The following is a 19,866-nucleotide window of genomic DNA, read 5'->3' as shown; positions in this document are numbered from 1 at the left end:
GTGACGAGAAACCTCTGAGGAGCTGGGGGCTGCAGGACTGATCAGCAGAAACTTTCCCTGCAGTTGGAGAAAAGTCATTTTTCCCACCTCCAGAGGACCAGGACAAGTTGCTGAGGCTTGCACAGGGAGATTGCAACATACGGGGGAAAGAAAATAAGGTTTGTCCCACTTGGTGCATTTTACCATGCCAAAAAAGGTTCAGTGGGACCTCATGGTAAAGGTCTATGGTCTTGTGGAGCACTGCCCAACTGCAGCTCCCAGCCTGCAAGATTTCTATTTCCAAAAAAAGTGTCTTTAAGTCCAAAGGTAAAAACTTTGACCTGGACTAGCTGCTTGGTGTATCTGAACATTGGTCCATCATGGTCAGCCTGACTTCCTGCCTAAGTCAGATCAAGCATGATTTATTGTTTTTAATATTGCTTTACTTTTCTAGGTGCTTTTTGCCTTAAAACTTTAAAAATCATATTTTCCGTTATCCTATTTTAATGACCTTGGTGTCTTTTTGCTCCGTAAAGTTTTCTAAATTGGTTTGAAAATGTTATTGTGTTGTGTTCTTTACTTTAAATTTTTCAGTATTGCTTGAGCTTAACACCCATTCCTCTGGGAATTGCCTGCTGCTTGTGCCACAGCTACCCTGGGTTGAGCAGATATTCTCTCAGAACTGTTTTGACCTAACAAGACTGGGTAGGGGTCTCCCACCTCCAAAATTTTATAACTCAGTTTTTGATAGTGACATTACGTTCTTGTGATGTACAAACAAAACACTGGCTCCATCTACATAATTCACTCTTTATTAACTCTGTAATCCAGACAACAGCCTAAAAAATTCAAACTATATCAAACAAAACTACCTTCAAAACTTCAAATAAAAAAAATCATCTCACTTCTCTATGTTTAAGAAACCCACTCTGAATTACCTTTTCCCTTCGGGCAATAAACTCCAAAGTGGGGGCTTATTAGTGCAAGGCAAAAGCTAAGTGCCCCTTATATGTAAGGAGTTTTCTTCCTGTGACATTACTTTGTGGGACCATCATAGTAATGAAAAAACTGACTGTCACCCTGTCCCTATGAGAGTGGGGCGAGAGCCACTGTGACTGACAACCCTGTGGTGGATGGGCATCAGTTCAAGGGTTTAAGCCAAAAGAGCTGGGTGAGGCTACCACCGATGTAAATAAGGCGGGAGAACCACAAATTTGGTAGGCAGGGAATCCACCAATTCTTACAACCCAGTAAATGACACCATGTGTCTATTGTACCTTGAGTAGCGCCTCAGGTTAACCCAACGTGGATCAGAATATAGCACATACACACTGCTCAGATATGCCTTAAATGGCCGTCATGGTGTCAACAGTACTCCACAACAGCACAACCTCCTACAAAACACAACAGTCAGAACAAACATCATCGATATGCCTATGTATTTAAACGACAGATTGCGCACAACAGTACTGCACAGCAACAAATACCACAACAGTATATATTAATATAGAACTCTCAACATACACAACTGACATACTCACCCTACTGTCGGCTCATTTTCACCAACCTGAAGAAGACTGATCTTAGAAACATTTGGAATGTCATAACCCAGAATTCCGAAACACACTGCGGCGCCCTACTGATGGCAGGTTAAGCGCTGCATGAGAGCTAACTAATGATATCTGGTATTGACTTTGTATTTAACAGTGTATTAGTAGTCATTTCTTCAAATTGAATAGTAATTAAGCTGTCTGGAGAAACAAATCTCCTCATGGCACGTATAGCCTTGTACCTGTAGAGCACCTCCCCACCTCTTGTGTTAGTTGACGCTTGGGTATCTTCCATGCTAAGATCTTTCCCTTAAAGCTCCTATCAAAGCAGTGTTTTCTTCCTGCTTCCAAGCACCCTGTCAGACCAGGCCCTTCTGTTTCTACCTAGCGCGTTCCACTTGTGTATTATAGTTCTGGCTTGGATGTCCTCTGACTCCACAGTGTTTAAGCTGCAGCGGATTCATAATTTTGCAGTGATGGACGTGAAGGAATTTGTACACATCTGCACAGCATGGATGCAGCTCCACCGGCTTCCTGTTAAGCAAAGGGTTTGAAAAAAGCTGGGTTTTTCTGTGCACCTGATCACTCGTGCTGCAGGGAGAGATTTTCTTGACATGTAGTAGTGTAATACCCCTACACTCTGGCTTTCTTCTTCTGCTGCAAGTCCTTGGTGAAAAGTCGTGTGTGCTGAAGAGCTGTCCCTAAGGTGTCTGAGCCCCAGACACTTCAACTTCCCATGCACCTCTACAGTGTGCAGAATCCTACAGGAATGACCCTAATAAGTTCTCGTTCGGTTGACTTGATATCTCGTCTGTCTTGTGCGTAATCTTGTTGTTTATCGTTATTCTCCCCTCGTTAGCAGTTGTTACCAACCCCAGGATGCCTCATGGAGTGGGCGGGGCTTTATAAATGATGAGCCAGTCAACAAACTGCAAAGGGTCCAAAACCATGAGGCTTTCTGTGTCTTTCGAGGTGTGCTGACTGACCGCATAAAAGATTCCTTCGCTGGATGCCTCACCAAGCAAGGAGCAGGGCCCAGATTTACCAAGGCTTTGTGCCAGTGCAAAGCGGCATATGCTATCTACTGCCAGCGCAAAGGGTGTTTTGCACTGGTACTGTGCCTGTTTTTACCATAAATATGATTTTACGTAAAGTAGCATTATTGGGTTCGGATCAGCGCAAATGGCCATACATATTGCTGCAAAACCCGATTTGCTAAGACAGACAGGGCTATGCATCAAAAGTATCTCTTACTTGAAGAAGGCATAAGAAACGTGATCATTTGTCCAAAGAATGAGATAGTACACGTGTGCTTCAGCACACAGCCAATGTCTGGAAAACATGGATATGTCCCTCCATAGAAATTAGTAGGTTGATTGGTATGATTGGAAAAGAAATCCTATGCTAGTCAGTGCTTGCTCACCACCATGGTGCAAGGCTGTGTTATTGGTGCACCAGTTTATGGGCTACCAGCAGCTGCAGGACAACCATAGTAGATGTGGCTCTCTGCTGTGTTTTTCCCCCGTGTGCAAAGCAATGACGACAATAGGATTTCTACGCTGCACTGTGTGAAAAATTAGTACACTTGGCCATAGTTTAAAACACTTCACATTGTCAAAGTTGGGGGAGAGGAGTTGGCCTAACGTCTAGGGCGGTCGACCTCGAATCTGGGGAACTGGGTTCAAGTCTCTGCAATGACGCTGAACATCTTGTGATTCTGGGCAAATCACTTAATCTCCCCATGCCTAACACAAAATAAATAAATTGTGTCCTCATGTAATGCAACTGGTGCTATGTAAAGCGCTCTGATACCCGTTTTTGTCAAGTTTGCGCTATATAAAACTCTATTAAAAATAAATAAATAAAAGTTCTGTTAGAGCAGTGACGGAGCTTTCTCTGCAAGATGTCCCTCCATCTGCAAACGCCGAAGGTCTGCATTCTCCACCCTGCTGGACATTCATTGCCTTAGTACAAAAGGTTTGATGGACGATAACTTCACCTACAAGGCTTGTGCTGTGGAATTTCCTACCTTCATCACATGCTGGCATACATGGAATTTTTGTTGGGTGAAGCTTGAGTTGTCTATGATGTTGTTCAAACCCCAGGATGAAGATCATGCCGCTATGTCACAGTTACCCATCTTTAATTTTATATTATGCATGAGTCCCATACCCATCCAATAGAAATCCTTTCGTACAGTAGCCATGAATAGGCACTTAACCCACAGAAGTATTAAAAAATTTATGTTTTTCAGTGTTGTAACGTCAATTGCAGTGAATATTAAGATTTAGAGAAGTCGGTTCTTGGCAGTCCATAGTTACACGACCTATAGACAACATGATTTTTGTCCATGGTTTGAAACCCACTGCTTTTATTGAATGGTCCTCCCACGAACTGAGGTCAGCAACTGGTTGCAGAGCAACACATGTACCATGAGCTTTTCACAGGATTCCATCCACCACTCATGTGTAAAGGAGCTGCAAAGTGGCTTGAGCACGAATAAAACAACCTCAATTAAAATGTTATGTTAATTTGGATTTGTTGAGCGCGTAATACCGAAAAGGTCTCTAAGCGCTGCAAGAAGAACAGCGATGGATCCAGGCAATTAGGCGACCGTTATGCCCAAGCTTCTGTGAAAAGAATGGTTTTTAGTTGTTTTCTGAAAGGAAGAAGGCGGCTTTCCGCGCAGAGTTGGCTTGGCAGCCTGTTCCAAAGAGTGGGTAGGAGGTTGGAGAAGGCTCGTCCTCCTTTGGTAACGTAGTTGAAACATGGGCATTGTAAAAGGCACCCCGTGGAGGACCTTAGTGAGCGGCCTGGCACGTATTTCACAAGTCGTTGTTTGATGTACACTGGGGCCTGGCTGTGAATGGCCTTGTGAACGATACAGAGGCCCTTAAATTTGGTCCTTTGTTTTATGGGCAGCCAATGGAGGCGTTGCAGGAGAGGTGATGCTCGCGTGTGCCTATGTAGTTTGAAGATGAGCCTGGTGGCATCATTCATAACTATCTGGAGTTTGCCCACTATGGTGTCTGGCAGTCCAATGTAAAGTGAATCGGCATAGTCAAGGCGGGCCAGGATCATGGCGGTAACAACTGTTCTCATGGTGGAGAATGAGAGGATAGGGGAGAGTCTCCTTAGCCTGAGTAGGCCCACGCAGGTACCAAATACCGTGGAAACTTGATTGGCCAATGTAAGCTTGGCGTCCACTTTGATTCCCAGACTTAACCACAGGGACCGGGGCAGGAGTGTCGCCCAGCTCCTGACGCCAGTAGAGGGAGTTCCAGGGGTTGTGAACATCCGTCATGGCTAGGACCTCGGTTTTGTCTGGATTAATCTTAAGTGAGTTGGCCGTCATCCAGTTGACCGTGAATCGTAGAACTTCTTTCGCACGGGAGTGTGCTTCAGGGGTGTTTTCAATTTGCAGGATGATCTGTGTATCGTCTGCATAATTGAAAACTTGTCACTCCATAGCCACGAGGGCATTAATTAGAGGACTGAGGTAAATTGTTAAATAGGAGGGGTGAAAGCACCGACCCTTGTGGGACTCCACAGGGAATAGGCCCCTTCTCTGAGACCCAGTCACCCATCTGAATTCTTTGGGTGCGGTTCGTCAAGAATGAGGTGATCCATTGTATGACAGATCCCCCAATTCCAATTGTTCGTAATCTTTCAAGGAGTAGGGCGTGGTTGACCATGTCGAACGCTGCCGACAGGTCAAGGAGGACCAGCACGCAAGGTTTTTTGTTGTCGGCAGTCAGCCTGATATCGTCAAGCACTGATAGCATCACCAATTCGGTGCTATGGTGAGCTCGGAAACCGGCTTGCCTGTCCCCCAGGAGCTGGTGATCCTCTAAGCACCTGGAGAGATTTCGCAAGACATGCTGCTCTAAGATTTTTGCGAGAAAGGGGAGTTGGGAGATGGGTCTGTAGTTTTGCATATTGGATGTATCCGCACCAGCCTTTTTCTGTAGGGGGATCATTCTGGCTTCCTTAAAGTAGCTTGGGAATTCCCCAATCTCTAGGGAGGAGTTCAGCAGGGCGAGGATTTCCTCCTCAATTTCTGGAGAGCTAGGTTAAAAATACAATAAATGAATAATAAATTCGCAATATGCAGCTATTGTACTTTTTAGGTAAGAATATTAGACTACACAAAGGACCTCCTTCTGAGGTCCTTCTAATTTCACAATCAATGGCAAACTGTTGGCGGCTCAATCTGTAATTCCAGGAAATGCAGGAATACAGAGTTCCTGATTTGTTTTTTCCCCCATATAGGAAATTACTGGATGGGGAAATCTAGCCATAGGAATACTATGGTGTTACCAACTTCCATTCAGGAGTAGGAATTCCGGGGTTGAATTTCTGACCCCCTCTCATCAGGGGATCCCAAGCAGCAGCTCACACTTATTTCTATAGGGAGCTAAGCACCACAGCAAATCTTCTCCACCCCAAGATGGGACCGCCCCATCTCTGTAGAAGGAACACCTCCATCCAGCTTCATATGCGCAGACTGGCAAAGCTAAATAAAGAAAATGGCATCCAGCAAAAAAATGATTTTGGCCAACTGCTTCTCATCCCTCACCTCAGGGCTTCAATGGATGGATGCAGTTATGGTCCTAATTCTCAATGAAGTCTTAAATCTGCTTCTTTGCAAGAACCTAAACTTGCGACTTTGTGCAATTCACAAAACTTCCATGAAGGCCCAGATTTACAAATGCTTTGTGTTGGGTTTACATTTCTGTTCTAATGCAAACCCTATGCAAACTGGTATGGGGGAATTTACTATCGAACGAAATCATGATTTTTCCTCTTGTTTTTACCGCTTTGCATGTGTGCTGCATTGCCAGCACACCCAAAGTAGGAAAAGCCTTAAGGCATAGGTTTTTTATTGAAACCTATGCTTCAGACAAGGAAGACCTACTTGCACTATGGTCAGTAATGTCTGCTTTGATGCATGGTTGCCTTAAGCTCACCTGTGCAGGGGAGAGCAGAACAGCACCACATCTTAGTACACTCTTCTGCTCTCTCCCTTTCAGGCAACGCAGCGGAGCAACTTTACTTGCGCCTGCAGTGCATGACTTCTTGATACATCTGGGCTGAAGTATTGATGGAATGCTACTTTTCAGGCGTAATTAAAGATAGGAAAAATCTGCAAAATCTTTGTTAGATTTACTATCGCTATTTTATGAGTGAATGAAAGCCTTTACTACTTCAAGATATCTTTTTGTGAATTCCTTGTTCTCGTAAATATAGCCATTTCCACGTGAAAACCAGATACGCACACACAAATCTCATTGTGAATTGCTGGTTTCCTCTGGTGTGCAGCAGGCAGCAGAGAGGACTCACTTCTTGATTAGTGAACTTGGGGTGCACCCTCTATAGTCTCTCAATGCATTACCATGCACGCCTGTCTCATGCAATCAGGGGCGCAACTAGACCCGGCTTTCGGGGGGGGGGGGGCTAAAACTTTCAGCAAGTGATGCAAGTCAAGCAATTCCAGCAGTGGGGGCAGAGCTATCCTTATAGCTAGTACGAAGGAAAGACGAGACAAGCTATTCTAGGGCTAACATCCCAATTATGTTATGAATGCTTATGTACATGCTTGTGTAGTATGTGCAATATGTGTATATGTATGCCACTGTAACGGGGGCCTGCGGGTTCCAATTTGGTCTGCTCCTTTGCACATGAAGGAGATGAGATTGTTTTCCCAGACAGTGGAGGTATTTTGTTGAAATTCCTGAAGCTGGAGGCAGGACACTTAGACAATGAAGTGGGGAGGGAGAACTGCTTTAGAAATGCATCTCGGCCCTTATGCTGAGAGGAGCTGCTGATTAGTCTTTCTGTAGCACTGCCATTTGGAAGATGGTAATGTTTAAGGGTGGGATCGAAGTCTCTGTTGTTCATGGTGGAAAGGATCTTTTAGGTGAGGCCAGCCTTTTGTATTGTCCTTAGTCACTGTTCAGTGTGGCTGTTGATCAACCAGTTACAGAAAGTTCATGCCTCTGTTGTGGGTACTCCAGGCTGGAGACTACCCTGCTATGATGAACTTCACTCTAGACAAAGGTTGTGTCTGGAGAGGACACTTAAAAGAACTATGCAAACTCCATTCCGAAATTGCAGACCAAAAATTCTAATCCCCTGACTACTTTGATGTATGAAAGTTAGAGCCACTGACCTCCTTGTTGTCCCAGCTCCAAGTCCTCTTTTACCAAAAAAGGAAGTGCTCTGCAGTATACTCTGAGGACTGCTGTGCAGCTAGACCCGGTGTCTGACAGCCGCTTCCCAGGTAAGAGGGGGTATCACCTGTATTCTTGCCTTGCTGGCAGAGCTGTGTTTGACTTGAATCGCCTGAAAGCCAACCTGCTTGCCTGTTCAGATAGGGAAAGATCCTGTCAACCTCCAGGAGGTGTGACTGTCAGCAAGTGCCAGAAACCACAAGACGCTGGTGCTGATGGTCAACCTGAGAGAAGGAAGACTGCTAAGAGCGACTGGCAAGACTGAAAGAATGGGCTCAGTCTCTTCAAAATTGTGGTGTCAAGTGAGAATTACGGGTCAGCGGCTAATCTGGGTGCAATAAGAACGATAATAACCATCGCTGCTGACCACGCCATCAAAGTGGAAATCTGTGCCCATCGAAGCCCAAACCTTTGCCAGTCACCACTGCCGCATTTACAAAGCGCACCATGTGGCTGCTAGCAGGCCTTCTGTGTCCCTGTCTATGTCACAGCCTGTCTGCTACTCAACACCAAGTAGCCCAGAAGTGGGTCTGATACCTGCTGTGGCCCCCACCAATGCCAGAATCTGCATTTAACGAAAGACTTCAGGCTGCCGCTCCGTCTGCCCCTCCTGCTGCAGACTACCCAAATTGAGTGCTGCTTCTGCAACCACCATGTCTCATCCCAAAAGTGGGAAAGAGAGGAGACGCATGCTGTCGAAAGAACATGGGGGACATACGTTGTGGTGAGACTGTATCAAGGGAACGTTATTGAATATAAGCATTATTGTACTGGGGTATCTATGCCAGAGTCTTGACTCATGTTGCACAAAACTCTCTAACCTAACTAAGACCTGCCTCGACTCACAAGAGGAGAGAAGCCTGGGAAATCGGTAAGGGGGGGGGGGGTTATCCCAAGATGCAGTAGCCCAAGTGCCACTATATATTATTGTACCTACTACCATTACCTATGCTGGGACTCCATTTTAAGGGAGTTTATTATAGTACTCTTCTTAAAAAAGTAAAGCACTATGCTGGACAAACAGATTTTGTGCTGCTGGCTGGCTGAGTTCAGAGTTTGTGCACCCTCACTCCACCTCCCCAACAAGCATGTGACTGCTTGCCATCGCTACCACTGAAACCCGCGTGCTGAAGGGGTTGTATCTGGCACAGTTTGCAGAGCCATGGTAGGATGGATTCCCATACATCAGAGGCAAACATCCCCTCCCTCAAGACTGAAGCCCAGCAGCCCATGCTTCCCTCCTGGCCCCCTGAACAGGGTTTGAAACGTCCTCTAACCAAAAGGATGTGTATTCAAATCGACCAACTATACCCTGTGTGCCTCCCAACTCTATACACGCCGCCATTCTCTTAATACTAGTTTTTCAATGGGAATCAAGAGCACAATGGGTGCAGAAAGGAATGGTGCAAGATTCTTGGCACTAAAGGCATTAAAACAAAGCAGTGAACACAAGGTGATTTTAACTAAATGGTGTTCTAAAAACCACCAACATTACTTCAGAACACATGACAACACTCCATGCGTTATTCTTGAAGAGTTGTTGTACATGTATAGTACTTTGAAGATTTTTTGAGCTCCTTCTTGGGTGTGTTTCAATAATTCCGATTCTTTAGGTCTAGTTTGACAGCACAGCTGTTGGTTGCCAGAACTTGCATGATCAACAGAAAAAGAGCTTGTAGGGGTACAATTGAGAGCCTGTTAGTTCTACCCATGTTTTTTATCTTGAATTCAGCACTTGATTGGGTAGAATTTGTGTGCTGCTGCCACAAAAGACTGCTCGTTCCACTCCTGTTTGCTCCTTAGGGGTGTTCCCTTACCTAACATGGCTGCCCCATTAAAATGTAATGACCTGGCAATGTGCAAGAGGAAGACCCCTCAATCATGATGTATTGTAAATGTAAATCCGTATTTGTAAAGCGCAAACTACTCACCCTTACGGGTCTCAAGGCGCTGGAGGGCCATCGTGGAAATTAAGTGAGCTATTGCCCAGAGTCACATGGTGCTGAGCTGAGCTGCCACCGGAGCCGGGGATCGAACCGTGAACCCTGTGCTCCGAAGTCAGCTGCTCTGGCCGCTGCACCACACCTCTCCACATTGTATTGGCTAGGAGTATTGCTCCATTCGCTAGCAGCATAATGACTGGTAGAAGAAATAATGAATAGAGCTTGCTAATAAAGGTTTTTCCATCACCCAATAAAGATGCTGTGTCCAACGTGATGACACAGTGGTGTCTGGGGCTGTTTGTTTTTCTTCCCCACTTGCATTTGTGATGTGCAGAAAACACTCCCACTCTTTCTGACCCTCTAACAGATGTAGTGGTTGCTGTAGTCATAGGCTATGGTCCAAGTCCCCAAAAGCCTCCTGCCAACCCCTCCTCCCCCACCAACCCACAGCCTCGGTTCACTCTCCCCAACTGCACCGGCTCCTACACAACCAGCTCCCCTCTCCTGCCCCAAGAGCCTCTGCGCACTCTCCCTTCCAGTAGCAGCCCCTGCAGTGCTCTAACGCAGCAGCGGTGCGTCCATTGGGGCGTAGCCCCCCCACCCGCAGCTCACTCGGCGTCTCTAAACTTAAGTAAACTGAATCCGTTTACTTAAGTTCAAAGACGCCGAGGGAGAACTGACAATGATGTCTGAAGGGGGTGGGTGGTCCGGCATCATGTTGACTGACATGATTGTCAGACCAGGGGGAAGGCAGCAGCACAAGTGCGCATGAGTGGGGGAGGTTGGCGAATTTTTCAGCCATGCCCAGTCATGCGCACTAGTGTCTGCTCTGGATGGCACATGCCCATTAGGAGAGCGAGGGTTGAGCAAAGGCTCAAACCTCGGTCTCCTAATGGGCAGGCGGGTGAGAAGAAACCATGCCCTAAGCCAATCCTGGCGCTGCTGGCAGCGCCAGGATTGGCTGAGAGGGGTTTCCAGTCCACTCCAGTGCCGTTCGTGAAGGCGCCAAGGGGAGACGAGTTTTTTTTTTTTAATTCCCCGGCCCCCACCCCCGTGCGACCCCCCCCTCGAGCCGCGACTGTTTATTATACTAGTAACAACCGTTTTCCCCTACTCGCGTCGCTAGTATATACCGATTTGATATTGTTACATTACTTTGGCGTCTCCAGTGTGGGTTTGATTCGGTTTGTTTTTGTTGAGATTTACAGTTTGTTTAGTACCACTCTCTCCCCCCGGGCCGGACGACTTATGTCTATTGGTTCGCAAGTTAAGCCTCAGTGCTTGCGGGCCTTGTTTGCGCTAAATAAAAGAATCCGATAAATAAATGGATGGCGGCTTAAATGTAATGGCAGTATTCCCTGCCTTTTCTGAATAGCTGACCATAGTGGAATTTCACTTCATGATTTCTGGGGAGATTTGTTTAAAGATGCCTGCGATCCAAGTTCCAGATCATTTTGGCCAGCTCTCAGACTTCGATGTATTTGCTGTGGAAAAACGCACTGCACGTTTTGACTGTGTGATCGTGTCCAAGCAAGAAGGTCTTTCCAGCTTGTCCTATCTGTGCTGGCTGTATTCATTGGAATGTACACCGAGTCTAGATACAGCATAGTGGGGGACCTCAGTTTGAAGCTCCCCGCTGCTGTTGTATTACTAAGGGTTTCGAGGCACTGGGGGCCGTCAGGAGATTAATGTGTGCGCATGACAGGCTCCTTGTCCTAGGCATGGGGCTTTGTACAAATCCCCAGCTATGTTCTTTCACTGCAGTGATTTGAAATAATTGAAATAATTGTGCAATAAAGATTATTATTATTCCTTCACTGCAGAGCTCCAACTCCACATTATTATGATACATCACACTGTGGCAAATAACAAAGCTACCGTAAATTTAAGTTTAAAAGGTATTAGTGATACAAAATTAACAGTCTGAGGCACGCACATGTCTAGCAGAGCAAACACACAGAGATGGATTTGCATCTCTTTGGCGGTTGCGGCTGAGAGCGCAACAGCAGGAGCTTTACTCCTCACTCTGTCCCGATGCAAATCGCCTAGCGGGCTGGGAGTGCGAGTCAGCTCTGATCAGGCACTCACGTCATGCTCACACTCATTGGCTCCCATGACACATATCTGTCGGATGACAGACAAGGGCTCCGATTACCTACACACAACCAATCTACAGATGACATACTTCGGCTCTGGTTACATACACAAGGTCCAATCATGTGCACACCCCCATCGGCTGCAAACCCCCCCCCCACACACACACACACACACCCACCCCCCCCCCGAACAAGTTACTTAATAGAAGTACCCCCTCATCACGCATGGTTCCTGGTTGTCTGTTATGAAGGGCTAGGAGCAAGAGGAAACTAGCAGGCGGCTTGTGGGTGTATTTCTCCTTGCGGAGAGGGAGGAGAGCAAGCAGCCCTAAAGTAACAGAAGGGAATTTGTTTGTGTGTAAAGGGCATTCGTACACTACAGTATACATTTTCTTGCCTGGTATGTTGGACAGCAGGGTCCTGGGAACGAGAGGCTGAGGGAGAGTGGGGGCTTGGAGTTGGAGGAGAGAAAGGCTGAGGGAGAGCAGAAACTCGGAGGTGAAGGAGAGAGAGGGTGAGGGAGAGCAGAAACTTGAAGGTGGAGAAGGGAAAGAATGAGAGAGAGCAGAGCCTTTGAGTTGGAAAGAGAGACTGAGAGAATGCAGAGCCTTAGCGGTGCAGGAGAGAGAGGCTGAGGGAGAGCAGAAACTTGGAGGTGGAGGAGCGAGAGCAGAGGCTTGGAGGTAGAGGAGAGAGAGGCTGAGGGATAGCCAAGACTTTAAGGTGGAGGAGAGAAACGCTGAGGTGCTTTATTAACCTTCTTGCAATGCTTGCTCAGATTTGCTTAAAAATTCACTATTTCCCAACTGTTTTTTCAAAATTTTCATAAGGTGGAATCCCCATTATGCCAGTAGGGTACGCTCGCTACGTTCACTCGCCACAGGCCACTCATCCCCAACATTTACGCCCTACCACTTTTAAATGTCACCAGCCGCCCCTGCTCTAACGTTGTGCAGCCCAGCAAAAACAGGTCTGGCCACAACTGATCCCCGCACCCCATTCCTTCACAGCAGCCATTATGAAGGCCAAAAGGGATCGGGTGCAGGGACAACAAGTACATCTATAGCCTGTGCCCACCTACGCTGCACCCATAGGCTGCAGTCCCCACTCATTTCTTACACCAGCCCACAGCTTCACCCATAGCCTAATGTGCTTGTTCCCCCTCCTGCAGCCTTCACCTGCTTTCCCCTCCTGTACCACATATCCACTCCCACCCAGCTCAACCTCACAGCCTGAGGCTGATCTCGCCTCCCATATCAGCACCCACAGCCTCAGCCCAAACTCCCTTCCTGTACCATCCCACAGCCTCAGTACTCTTCCCTCTTGCACCAGCCAAGATGCAGATGAAACTGAATAGGCATCTAGAGCTACAAGGAGAACAGATATTCTGTGAGTGCACTTGTAGATGTATGTACACAAGTGTTGGTAATTTAACATGTTCGGTAAGAGGTATGCCTGTGTAAGTGCTGGGTGACTGGGCAGTGAGTGCAGCGTTAGTGGTGTAAGTGTGGAGCGAAAAATGTGCGCATGATAGTGCAGGGTGAGTGGTGTGCTCACGTAAAAGCTGCGTGATCAGTGTGCCCATGTGGTGTTATCTTATTTTACTGTGCCTCCTTTTCTTTTATCATTACATTTGTGACAACCTTAAAAAACCTCACTGTAGGATGTGTGCTCTGCAAACACCTCAAATGTTGCTTCATATATTATTAAAACCCTAGCAACGTTCATATGATATCTTACTTGTATCTTAGTTTATTAATAGCATCGAATACATGAATGTTTCTCGGCTTATGTTTAGGATCTATGTGATAGATTCACTAAAAACCCATGCAACGCAGCACAGCAACCAAAGTTGCTGTGCTGCGTTGCGTGAGACGGAGAGCGCAGAGCAGGTCCCTTATATATTAAGATATGGAGCTTTCCTTCTCTTTCCCTAGCACTGGGGCGCAATCAGGCTGTCTAGCGCCGCACACACTTTTGCACAATAGTGCAAGGGTGTTTGAGTCATGTCTAGCATAGGTTTTGTACTGGAAAGGTACCAAATACTGTGCCTAGATAAACTTCAAACCATTTCCTACTTTGGATGTGTGCTGTTCAGTGCAACATACGTGCACCGTCGGAAAAATTTGGAGAAATACAAATATTTCCCCTTTTTAGCACCTGTCTCAAAGAGGCGTTATTTATTTGGTGAAAAATTAACTACTACTATAATTAAATCAGGTTTTGCCTAAAAAAACTATGGAACCCTGGGACACCCATTCACTGCCCTTGGAACGCCCCCTTGAAGCAAAGCAAAGTAAAGCAAAGCAAAGCAGTGCAAAGTGCTGCTTTGTGTTACTTTAAGACAACTTTGGAAAGCAGCAAAGTAAATTCCAAATAAACATTTTACACCAGTTTGCCTCACTTTTGTGATGCATACCTGGTACAGAATGTTGGTAAATCTGACCCTGAAACTTCTGATAATTGTCATTTAATGCACCAATTAATTCTAGTGTTCTAAAGCAAAACACTTTCACATCATGCAAAGAGCGTGGTTTGTGTTATGGCACTTAGAAACAAGCCACATAATTTGCTTAGCCCTGTGTTGGCACTCCCTATGAATTTTCTGCTTGCCCGCCAGTGCATTTTCCCTGAAATACATTTTCCAATTGTGGCAGCAACAGCCCTTTACAAGAGTCTGGCGGCAGGGGAAATAGAAGTGAAAACATAAAGACTTGTTAACCCCTTCAGCACGGCGCGGATTACCGCGCCGTGCTGAAGGTTCTTGCGTGGGCGGGGCCGTGACGGAGCAGTTCCGTCATCCGCACAGCGCGACCGATGCGCATGACGGGACCGCTGCGTCATGCGCATCGAAAGGGTTAATTGATCAATGTTTTTTTAAAAGACCTGTAAATACTTTGAATGTTTGTGAGGTGCCAGCCCCAACCCAGCCCATGACAGTTTAAGAACTATGGGGCATATTATCAAGAAAAGGCGTTAAAATTATCGCCGCTTTAGCGGCAGAAAACTACCGCTAAAGCGGCGATAATGGGCTTGATAATATGCCCTTGAGAATTCACATAGAAGCCCATGTTCTGGTGTCAACATGGACTTCTATTGGAATTCTCTGCGGCATATTATCAAGCCCGTTATCGCCACTTTAGCGGCAGTTTTCTGCCACTAAAGCGGCGTTAATTTTAACGCCGTGCTTGATAATATGCCCCCAAGTCTGTCCTGGAAGCTGAATAGCCCAGGCTACGGAAAACGACGGGGGGTGGGGCTAAAGACCTTTTAGCCCAATGGGTGTTGAGTGCCTGCATGTGATAGGACAGACCACATGATGTGAGTAATCCTCCCATTATTGCCAGATTGGGCTATTTCCCACACAAATGGATGAAATGTTTCCCATTTGTGCGAGAAAAAAACCGAATGGTGGAAGGCTACTTTTTGGGAGTTTATTAGGCTGTTGTGAGCATGTTATAAGCTGGGGCGGTGCCTCAGCAGTGTCAGCATCACAACACTGTATCATTATTGGCAGCTAGACCACCGCCAGCTCAGCTGCAGTCGGATTGGTTGTGGCAGCCATGGTGATCAACAATGTATCCCTTGTCAGTGGTCCTGAGCGAATGGACATGGAGCACGCAGCATGGTTGGGCCTGATTGGCCAGTGACTAAGTACACGTGCTGCAGCTAGCAGCACATGTGTTAAGTGCAACAGCGCTGCACGCAACACCTCAGGTGATGCAATATGTGTAAAATGCAAAATAGTGCGAAAGTGCTACTAATGACGGGCCTGGCAAACATTATTGTCCAGAGCCCGCGGCAGTCTTTAAAAGCCGCGCTGACATTCGGCACACGCGTGATGGTGCCTCCATGAGTCCTCGGACTCATGCCTCTAGTGACTGACTACCTCAACATGCCAACGCAAGTTCAGGAAACAAACCGACTCCCAGTCCCGACCAGGCCATGAGTGAGTGACTTGCATCACCTGTCACTCTGACTGAGTCAGTTGGACCTCGGGCGCCGCCTGGCCGGGGCTGGTCATGTGAGCGAGAGACATCGGCTCGCCTTGTGGTGGTGCGTGACGACCGTTGGGAGAAGCAACAAGTACATTTATCTGTAGTTTGTACACTGTTTTTGGAGTTGACACTACACAAACGAACAAGATGCACCTCACTCTGGGGCTGAGGGTAGGGAAAGGAGGACACAGCACTAAATAGAAGTGCTTCCTCTGCTATGTGTAGAGGGAGTGAGTTGCAGACCCTGACCTTGCCCCTGGACACATCAACAGGGGCAGTGATTCAAATGGGCCGGCACTTCTAAATATTCTCCTCATCAAATTGCAAAATAGGAAATGCTCTTAGGTAATGAAGGGTGTATTGAAAACGAGGATGAGCTATAAACATCCGCGTCGTGGACGCAGTACTCTGTACTGTAAACAGGAACTGCCTTGCTGTCATGGATTACTGTAGGGTTTTATTTTACGGCTGTTATTGAGAAAGTTCTATATAGCATTATTGAGAAATTGATCAATGCTTTTGCCTTGAAATTTAAGGATCTGAATATAGAGCTCATTAGTGGCCCACTGCAAAGTCAGTTTTAGGAGCCGCCCTGCTCAAAGCCATGAGTGGCTGAGGGGCTAAAGGCAAATATGTAGGTTCTGTTTAACTTTTAGTGTCACAGTAGATGGTCATGGTGAAGGATTTTGGAGTGGAGGGCAGGGGGCTAATAGGAGTAAGTGACTCTCCTATTTAGCCTTTGTACATTTTAACTGGAGGGAGTGGGACTCTAATCGCAGCTTGGCAAACAAGTTGGACTGAAATTGCTTTAATGCCAAGGTGGTTACTTTATAAGTGCATCACTGTGTGGTGTTCATGAAGCGAGATCCATGAAAAGCATTAAATGTCCTGTTCGAGGAGGTTGTATGACATTACCAAATTCACTTCATCACGCACGTCTGTATATCTCCGATCTTACAACGCATACCACTACCATGCGTTTACATTCACTCACATTACAAACACCTTCACACCTATTCCACTACCATGCATACGGTTTCTGAAAAATCCTGTCACAGTCTAACACTGCCACCTCCTGTTCAAAAAGTATACATTACATTTTAACATATTTATTTAATTGCCTTTATCGTTAACAGGTTTGGTACTATTTGAACATATAATTTTGGGGGAAGACCCCACAAACCCTATTTTTTAATAACCCTCAAATGCATGGTTTTGTCTTTCGTTGTAAAGACTTGCATGGCAACAGTCTTTACAATGTAAAAAATGCGTGTAAAATGTAATATGAAGTAAAAACTTCAGAGTAAAGGCTGTTTCCCATTTGAGGAGCTACATTACTTAAGAGTTTCAACTTTTCAGTATTTGCACTTCATTAAAATGGGTTACGGTCTGCTCTTGTAAAGTTTGTTCATCAATGCCAGGTTCAGGTTTGGGTTTGTGGTGACCAAAGTAACCGGTCCTAACAGGGTCTGATCTTTGCTATTAGAAGTGGGACATGGTTGCAGAAGTGCATCGGTGACCATTGAACCTCCTCCCACTATGAGCATATTGAATAGAAATTAGGATTATGCCTAAAAAGTTTCCTGAAGGTTTATGCATAAATTGAGGGTGGCAACTTCAGGCTGGTTTTTGGGCTGAAACTGGTCCGCGCTGGGCTGAATTTGGGCTTGAACTTTGTGCTTGGGACGGGTATCAAAATCTGGCAACACTGAATCCTCCAAGACCAGCACAAGATGAGCACAATCGTCCTTTCAGAGAGAGCCGGGGTGAGGATTCCAGTGGGCCACGTTCAGTCACTATTCTCTCTGTGTCTGACTGAGTCCTTCACTCTCCTTTGCAGGAATCAGTGACTGCCGCAGCTCCCGCAAAAGTCAGGATGGCATTCAAAGGGTTCATGTCTGGAACCATATTAGTCTCCGCAGATATGGGACGTACCTTCATACCATTTTAGCAGGACTAAAAAAACAGGGCAGTAATTGCCTTTCAGTATCGCCGAGCTGTGGTGTCAGCAAAACTTGCACTAATTTAGAGATTTTTAGAGTTAATGTATGCGCAGAAGACAAAAAAGAAACACTCTGAGTCAGACCCCTTCTGTGCCGGCGCAGCACAGAAAATACAATCATGATAGGGCCTAGAACACATTTAATAAAAGTGCCAGACAAGCTCAAGCAAAGGTCTTATAGCTGTTTTCAGTAGTGAAAGATTGAACACCCCGTAGATATGGGCACTGTTAGGGCTCAATTTTCAAACCCGCAAAAAGTCAGAAAACTAAACCTCTTCTGTCAGTCACATTTAAAGAATTTTAAGACTGACGCAGGCCCTTTCACATGGGGCTTGCCCCATGTGAAAGGACACATTGCTGGAGTTGCGTCACTTTCGTGACACACTCCAGCAATGCGTCACTTTTGCGTCCACTGATACGTCAGAAATACTGACGTATCTGTGACTCCTTGCGACATGATGCGTCATACTGTAAATATGACGCATCATTGGAGTCGCAGGGATGGCGCAGTGAAAAGTGACGCATCACTGTTTTCACGCAGTGATGCGTCACTTTTCATAAATAAGGCCCCAAATTCCGAGGGGACAGGTAAATGTGCCTAATTTGGCATTCTAGGTAGTGACAGAATTTTGCACTGACCGCAGGTCCTTTCAATGCAAATTCCTAGAGGTACTACATGGAGGAGTGAGGAAGAAAGCTGTCACAAGGGGAAACTCTGAGGGGCAGATTTACTAACATTTTGCGTTGTCGCTTGCTTCACAAATGTGATGCATACTATGCCCGGGAGGGAATTTGAATTACACTGGAGTTATTTTGGTAATTGTGCGTTATCTTTGACTTGGAATTACCGATAATACTGTGATTACTCCTGCTTGTTTAATTAACACTAATTTAGAGGAAAAGATGTAGTGCCACATACATCCTAATGTCCATTTTGGCCACAAGGGTGTATTTTGCGCGTAGAAAATAGTGCTAAATGGTGGGAGTAAGTTATGGGAAAACCCTATCCCAAGAGCACATTTAGCGCGGGAAACAGCCATAACCACGCGTGACCGTTACCACAAAGGCATTACCACGCATATGTCTTTAGCACGCATGCCTTTACCACTAATATGCTTTTACCATGCATGCCTTTACAAACAATTTCGTTCTAAAGGCATGAATGATAAATGCATATGCGTGGCAAAGGTTTTAAAAGTAAGTATTATTTATTTTAATTTTGTACATGCGTGAATGGTACAGGTAAGTACAGGCAAGTATTACGTGATATAGACTTATATCGTTTTTTAGGGGTTGGGTAGGAATAACTGGGTCTGGTGGCTTAGTGGACTAATGCGTCCAGTGTACGGACCTGTGTTTGACCTCATGGTCACAGGTGCAAATCCCAGCGGGTCCACTCAGGTCTTGATCCTTCAGAGGTCAATAAAATGAGTACAATTGAGTTGAGTAACAATAAACATCTGTTATTCAGAGACAAGATACCCCTGGACGAACGTGCACTTTACAAATACACGTTATGTATAGGTTTTTGAGTGGTAAGGGCATTTTTAGGTTCTTGGGTGGTAAGGTCATTTTTAGGTTTTAGAGAGAGTATGTGATTTTGGGTGGTAAGGGCATTTTAGGGTTTATGGTGGGTATGGGTTTTTGGGCGTAAAGAGTCATTTTAGGGTTTAGGGTGGGTATGGGTTTTTGGCTAGCAGGGGAATTTTTAGGGTTTGGGTTGGTATGCGTTTTGGGGGGTAGGGGTAATTTTAGGGCTTAGGGTGGGTATGTGTTTTTGGGTGAGAAGGGGTTTTTAGGGTTTAGTGTGGGTATGGGTTTTTGGGTGGCAAGGGTAATTTTAGGGTTTTGGGTGGGTAAGGGGTTTTGGGTGATAAGGGGATTTTCTAGCCATTAGGGTGGATATGAGTTTTTGTCTGGTAAGGGTATTTTTAGGTGGGTATGGATTTTTGGTTGGCATGGGTATTTTTACGTTGGGTATGGGTGGCAAGGTGAATATATAAATATATATATATATCTTACCCCAAGACCACATTAACCCAAAATCAAATTTAGCAAGCGCGAG

The sequence above is a fragment of the Triturus cristatus genome, chromosome 9 (assembly GCF_964204655.1).
Source record: "Triturus cristatus chromosome 9, aTriCri1.1, whole genome shotgun sequence".
Classification (NCBI taxonomy): Eukaryota; Metazoa; Chordata; class Amphibia; order Caudata; family Salamandridae; genus Triturus; species Triturus cristatus.
The sequence above is the reverse complement of the archived record's forward strand: the minus strand, read 5'-3'. Positions refer to the sequence as shown.